This window comes from Sardina pilchardus, chromosome 10 (assembly GCF_963854185.1).
Source record: "Sardina pilchardus chromosome 10, fSarPil1.1, whole genome shotgun sequence".
In the NCBI taxonomy this organism is placed as follows: domain Eukaryota; kingdom Metazoa; phylum Chordata; class Actinopteri; order Clupeiformes; family Clupeidae; genus Sardina; species Sardina pilchardus.
The window spans coordinates 6,380,125-6,387,922 of NC_085003.1; the positions used below are offsets into that span (position 1 = coordinate 6,380,125).

A 7,798-nucleotide genomic window follows, 5' to 3' on the forward strand; every position below is an offset into this window, starting at 1 on the left:
CCAGTCCACACACACACACACACACACACACACACACACAGAGCGCACGCACATTCTCTCTCTCTCTCTCTCTCTCTCTCACACACACACACACACACAGACCTTGTTGAGTCTTATGTTGTGAGAATTAAATTGTTCACTTTAAAGAAGGGTGACATGATTCTGAGAAATAGTAATACACCAGAAATATTTTTATTTTCATGTTCATAGACTTTTATCGTAAAGGAAGGAGACTGGAGCACACTGATCTCACTTGCAGTCTTTAATGGTGCAAACAGACTAATGCACTACTCACGTTTATAGTGTTTACCTTTTTCAGATTTGCACCTACAAATACATTCCTCCTTTTCAGTTGTGCTTTCATTCTTTACCGTGCATAGATACTTACAGTAATTTAACTGTAAGTATAAGGATAAGGATAAGGTCCTTTCTCTGAAGATGTCATTCTGTTCTAGTAGCTGATGTATTAAGTCGTTTATGCTGCCTTAGTCCAGCAATGATTTCTAAATATCTGTTATATAATCTTTCTTTACCTTTTCTCACTATTCCTCATCCGTTACAGGGAAATCATGGAACCCTGTACATGTTTTCATATGTCATCATGACCAGTCTTGTATCACAGATACCTCACCTCACCATGGACTCTCTTTCCCCACATCTCTTCATTATGGAATGGTGAGGACAGTATTTGATGATGATGATTGACATCAAACTATGTTGCTTACATTCACCTGTCATTTTTTTGTAATACAACTACACCAATACTTCTTGTTGATTATGTGTGAGAAAGTGGTATAATTGCAGATAAAGATGTGTCTCTGATTGCCCACTCTATTGATAAAAGAGTTGTATTATAACTAAAACATTGTAGTATTAGCCTATTCACATACATTTATGAATTAATTTTGTGAACTCAATATCTTTAATTTTGTAATTATGGTTCTGCTTTTGTGTTCTGCCTTCTTGAGATACAGTATATGACATATGTGTCAGTATCTCTCTCTCTCTCTCTGTGCGTGTGTGTGTGTGTGTGTGTGTGTGTGTGTATCTGTCTGTCTGTCTGTCTGCATCTGTGTGTGTACATGCGTGTGTGTGTGTGTAAGAGTTGAGGTGCTGTGTCCGTGGGTGTTCTCCACCCTGCCTCCGGTGTCCTCGTGTCCTTGCGCTGAGAGCTGATGAGTCAGTGGAGGTGCGAGGGGGTCAGTCAGCACCGGCGCCCCTCCCATGCTCAGGTAAGGCTCCCGGTGACGTCAGGAGAACAGGTACAGACTGCCACACGCCCCGGCTGTTTCCGCACACCTTAGGTTCACAGAGCGTGCCAGGTGGGGGTGCGTCAGCGTTAGTTTCTGGCTGCAAATAACTTGTGATCACACGTGGGTGGGCACACAGAGGATGTGAACCTGTTTAGATGCACATGGATCATGGGCGGGGCATATGCTCATTCATGTGGGAGAGGAAGGCATTTTTCATTAGAAATATTAGCCAAAAGGAATACTTCCACACACACACACACACACACACATTCACTCACTCACTCACTCACACACACACACACACACTCACTCCCTGACATTTGCAAATTGCAATATTTGAATACCCTCTGAATTTTCAAACCATAAAAAGAGGTAGTTATAGTTGAAACTAGTATATAATGCACAATGGGTTTTTTTCTAGAGGAATAGAAATTACATTCATTATTTGAAACGGTGGGCAAATAGTTGAAATATTTCATCTATAAGATACTTACAGTTGTTTTAATTCACCAAAATGTTTTGCAACATGCAAACATGGAACAAATGTAATATTTCTACACAAATCTTAAGTGCACATTACACATACTCCAACCATTTTATTTGACTATATAGTGTTCCTTATGATAGTTGTTCAGTTCTGAAAGTTCTGAAATATGTCCAGTATAATATGTGCAATAACTGTAAATATGAATTTCCATTTATGTAGTTGAATATTGTTAGTAGTTAAATGTTGGTAGTTAAATAGCTCTGTGCATGTGCAAAACGTTCAGTCTGCTGAGTGATATACTATACATGATGCGATGTTGGAAGAAAATACCCGGAAGCGTGTATCACGAACATTGACCCTATCTGTTTGATGTGAGGAATTTGTGAACATGGATTTGGATTTGGATTTTTATTTGGATCCCCATTAGCTTGGTCAGACATCTTTGCAATCTTCCACTTAGATGGGCAAATACTCTTACTGAAACACAAGTTGATGATGTGGCAGATCGCAGGTGCTAAAATATCTGCAACCATTCTAATAAGTTTATTTTCTAGTCCATCTATGCCAGCAGGTTTGTCTTTGCCAGTTGAGATACTATTTCCTATGTAGCTCTCACTGACATTACTAAAAACAAATTGGCATCAGGCTGAGTCAGGCTGATATTCACCAGAAAAGTACGTCACACTGAAATTCTTGGAAATTGTACCTTTTAATGCTGAAATGGAATGCATCCCTATTATTTATATTGTCAAATAATAAGAGACCCCCTTCGAAACAAAAAGGTAATTCGAGCACTGGAGTGAACCATTCAAAATAAGTACTGTACCTGATGAACCAGGCTATGTTCTTGAGCGTAGTAGGATAGGCTCAGGTCTACAGTACCTCCCATGGTAGCCTATATACAGTAGGCTATTTTAATTTAACGTCTTTAATGGTAAGAGACCGCACAGGGATGGACAATGTGTGTTGTTTAGATTAAATTACAATACCACATATGGCAGACACCTTCAGATATGAGAGACCTCCTCAGATCTTTGACTTTGCTGCTTTCATGGGAGCCAGTCCTCACTCTATGGGAGTTCGGCTCCCTATGGCTCCCACGTAATTCGAGCTCCGGTTCACTCAGTTCCATTCAGATGCTTTAAATACTTTTACATTTTAAATAAGGGGGACATAGGGAGCTCAAAGACGACACAGAAATTATTCCAAAATAAACAAAGTAGTTGAGGCATAACTGTATGCATTTACCAGAGCAGAAATGTAACAGATTTAATATATTTCTTCAGGTAGCTTGAAAATACACTTTACAAGAAATCACATCTACTTACTGAGTGTTCTAAAACTTTTCATGATTATTTGTAATCTCTGACTTAGATCAGTATATGTTGAAATTGATAGTTTATATATATTTGTAGATTTGTTTTGTTTAAATTGCTTTTGAATTCCTGGAAATTCTATATAATCAGAATCAACATGGAAAGTCACAGTTTTCCATATACAGTAAGTCCACTGGTGTATCTTTAATGACAGTGCTCACATTTGGCCAGATATTTTGGCAGAAATGCAATTAACCACCTAATGTGTGATTTGTTCTTATGACAGACCTCATGAAATCCAAGGTGTAAGGGTGAAATGATCGTGAAAATAAGAAAATAAGCAGCATGAACAATTAAACAAAAGACGATCTGTTTGAGACAGACCTTGAGACAAACCACTCCGATTTAAAGAGTAATAGAGAAAGAGACAGTGAGAGAGAGAAATTAGAGACAGACAGACATTCCCATGTCTGTTGCAAGCAGACAGAGGGCAGAGCAGTGGATGACGTGCGGACCCCGAGTATCCAAAACTCAGACTCAAAAACAAAGGGCCGTGGCTATTTATAGACGGTCACAGGTAAATTAAAGCTGTAAACAGTTTTAATGGACGGCTGGTGAAGAAACGGGATGTCTCGACTCACTAAATGGAAGTGCTGGCTTATTATCAAGCCCTACTTTAACCATCCTCATCTTTTGTTAATCCAGCGTCTCTTTTATAACCATTTTTATGGTCAATTTGATTTGAGGAGGAAGATGTGCCATACTTCAGCTTGTTTTAAAATCACTTTTTGCTCTTAGTTTAGTTTTAAAGTTGTGCACATGCTGTGTGAGTGTTTATCTCCATGCCAGCAAATGTGCTTGTGTATAAATGTGCATGTGTGTAAATGTCTGTGCGTGTTTGAGTGTGTGTGAGCACACGCGCACACTTGTGTGTGATTGTGTGTGTGTGAGCGCACACCTGTGTGTGATTGTGTGTGTGAGCGCACGCACACACGTGTGTGTGTGTGTGTGTGTGTGTGTGTGTGTGTGATAGTGAGTGGGTGTCTGTGCGGTTGTGGTCGCAAATTACACTTAATCTGCGTGCAGCCTGGGACAGGGCCCTGAGGGGGCATTTGGAGAGGGCGTCCTGCAGCCAGGTCCCCGCTCCACGGAGCAGGCTCGCTCCTCTAATTACGTTCTCCATATGCTTCACTCGTAGTGCAGAGAACAAAAAATGCTCAAAAACAAACAGTTTGGGATCAGCCCAACCAAGGTTACCTTTCACTGACTCTGTTTTGTTATTGCATAGGTGTTATATGGATATCTGGATCAGTGTTCATTGTGACATTTTGAGTTTGGATGTTTTCTTTATTATTTCAAGTCAGGAAGTGCATTTTACACATTTCTTGCATGTGTGGGTGTGCACGTGTGTGTGACTACCTGTAGAGAGAGAACGCACGCGCACGCGAGAGAGATAGAGAGAGAGTGATAGAGAGAAAGAGATAGAGAGAGAGGGAGAGAGAGATGTCAGAAATAAAATTAGTAAGAAAGACAGCAGGGAAGGAGGATATTGTTTAAGTGTTTTGCAAGGAACTGATTTACAAATAAATGTTTCAGTCCGACTCAGATGCAAAACAAAGCAAAACACACATTATGTCAGACACACATACTGTACTTGTCGTTCTCAACTTGTTTGGACTGTGTCTCGACGACTTGTCTGTGTCCTGCAGGAGACTAGTGGGTGACTGGAGAGAGGGAGAGAGAGAGATCGAGAGATCGTTCTTCACCTCAACAGAAGAAGTGGAGAGGGAGAGGAGGAGAGGAGCAGGAGAGGCTCAAGGATCCGGTCTCTGAGTGGGGCAGGACAACAGCTGCTGTTTCTATACCAGGTATCAGCCAACACCTTTACTGACATACCTGGGCTGGACAATGAGAGGTGGGATTGAAGAGAGAGCGGGTGGGGCTATTCAAGGGACCCAGAAGTGGTCAATCAGGGGAAATAGGGTATGCTGAATGGCCTCTGTGATGTAAATCTTGTTGGAGTTGCAGGTAAACATGTAGATTTTCTTTTTTGGTCAAACTGTAGTGTAGGCTTTAGATCCAAAGATTAGAATCCTGAGCTACTTGAAATATTCAAAATGGGTCCCCATTGATTGGAAAAGAAGTTTGTATATCATATGTTACTTGAATTCTCAAAGCTAGAGTAATCCAAACTCTTTAAAACTAATATTAGCCAGAGTTTTAATATCTCACATTGATAAGACAAGGCTATCCATGTTAAAGTTCAGAAGCAAGCGTTTAGTTAGTTTACAAATGCCTGGAAGCAAGTGCTCTGGCATGAATTGTTGGATGTGATGGTGGTATGATTTTTTTTCTATTTTTTTGGTTTTGTTAAAGCAGTCTTTAAAGAATTGTTGTTCCTATGACTATTGTATGGCTGGATGGACTTTGAGCAGAGAGTAGATGTTATGTATGTGTAGTAGGTCGTCGAGCAAGGCCTACTGTATGTCTATGCCTGTATGTTTGTGTGTGCACATGTGACAGCTTGTCTGTATGTGCTGATTCAGTGCAGACATACACACAGGAGATGACCTGTGTGCAACATGGTGTACGTATTTACCTCACAGTGGGAGGCTTGACAGGGAGGCTTGACAGATCATGTAGAATATAGCTATAGTTGAGGGTACAGCACGTGTGCAATGTGTCTTTACATTTCTGCTCTAAAAAGACTCTGTGGACAGTGTCTCTACAAAGAGAGTATATTTACATTGAGAAATACCTTTGTGTATGTGGTAGACCATAAGTATTTAGGAGAGAATGTCATATTACTATGGCTTATTATGGCTGGTTTGTAATAAGTGAGCAAAAATGTGGATTACTGTGTGCGTGTGGGATGTGTGGTGTGTGTGTGTGTGTGTGTGTGTGTGTGTGTGTGTGTGGCTTGACTTTTGTGCATGGCAAAAAGATCTGGCATGTGTCTTTCGATTCGTCAAATATGGACCTAGCTCTAGAGACGCCATAGGCACAAATAGGAAAGCCTTTTGAGTGACATGTTACTGACTGTTTTAGATTTTGAACGGATTTTTGAATGGAAGTCTTTGTGTTCTGAATTAGGTTGACTGTGATGAAAATGTGTTGTTTGTTTATTATGAATACAAAAACGGTTTCAGTATCAGAGAAATGATGAGACTTTGAATAAGGTACGTCGACACAGTCCAAGTGGGAAAAAAATTGCTGTTGCCGAAAAAATATTGAACAGGTCAGGCTCAGTTAAAGAGTTGATCTGAATATACTCTTACATAATTTTAATTTCTTTTATTTTTTATTTATTAATAAAAACAAAGGGAAGGGTTACTAGCATCTATGATTTTTTTTTATAATGATGTTTCACACATATCCCAGACTCAAAAATAAAAAAAACTAGATATTTTATATCACCAAATAAGGAGAGATATATCAACAGTTTATCCAGATGTATTACTCTCCGTGTGTGTGTGTGTGTGTGTGTGTGTGTGTGTGCGCGCGGACACGTGCATGTGGATTTGTATGTGTGGTTGTGTGTGTGAAACAGAAAAAGACAAATAGAGAGGTGTGGCAGCAAATTTGTAAGCCTAGGTGACTGTGTATGTACGGATGTTTTAACATGAATGGGAGATATAAGCTGAAAAGTAAGCTTGTGTGTGTGTGTGTGTGTATGTATGTATCTGTGTGTGTGTGTGTGTATTTGTATTGAAGAGAGAAAGACAAATAAAGAAAGGTGTGTTCATATACGTAAACTGAGGTAGCTGTGTATGTATGTTTGGCTGGTATGTATCAAAGGACACTATAATGTGAATGACTGTAAGTTTGTGTGTGTGTGTGTGTGTGTGTGTACGCATGATAAAATGCTCTTTTTTATGTGTGGGTAGGTGTATGTTTGTCTTGGTGGTTGTGTGGTGGTGTGCTTGTGTGTGTGGTTTGTGGTTGTGTGTGTGTGTGTGTGTGTGTGTGTGTGTGTGTGTGTGTGTGTGTGTGTGTGTGTGTGTGTAAGAGAGAGAGAGAGAGAGAGAGAGAGAGAGAACGAGAGAGAGTGTGTGTGCGTGGTGTGTGCTGTGGACTGGTTGTACATGCATTAATGTTTTCTGTGACAACGTCTTCCTCAATGTGCATCTTGAACCTACTGCATATCTGTGGGCATGTGCATATACTGTACTGTATACTGTATATGTGTATCGTGTTTCATAGATGTGCATATTTATCTCTGTATGTACGGCACCAGTCAAAAGTTTGGACACACATACACAGACTTATTCATTGTTTCTTTCTCTGATTGCTTTTATCCTACACTGTATAATAATGTCTACAACATCCAAAGTATGACAGATACTAAAAATATATTAGTTCCAACAGACAGCTGTAACTGTGCAGAGAGTTTGACTCTCTCTATGCGTGTGAGTGTGTGTGCGTGCGTGTGTGAGTGTGTGCGTGCGTGCGTGTGTGCATATTGCGTGTGTGCATATTATTATTGAATTTCAGAGGTCTAAATATTTCCTTTTCTTTATTTCTTGCAGTCACAACATGAAGACCACTAAGGGACAAGTACAAGACCATCCGAAACAAGTGTCCATTTACAGACGGTCTGTCCTTTCATCCTGTGAGGACAAAGCAAGTACAGTGCACACAGAGACAGACAGATAGACACACACACACACACACACACACACACACACACACACACACACACACACACACACACACACACACACACACACACACACACACAC

At 40.2% G+C, this 7,798-nt stretch overlaps 1 long non-coding RNA gene across 1 annotated transcript; it reads left to right on the forward strand.

Annotated features, from left to right (window-relative positions):
* Positions 1–965: 965 nt before the first annotated feature.
* Positions 966–7,673, forward strand: LOC134094772 (uncharacterized). Its single transcript, XR_009940498.1, has 3 exons — positions 966–1,232; positions 4,766–4,924; positions 7,586–7,673. It is a non-coding gene; the product is annotated as an uncharacterized LOC134094772 (long non-coding RNA).
* Positions 7,674–7,798: the final 125 nt, after the last annotated feature.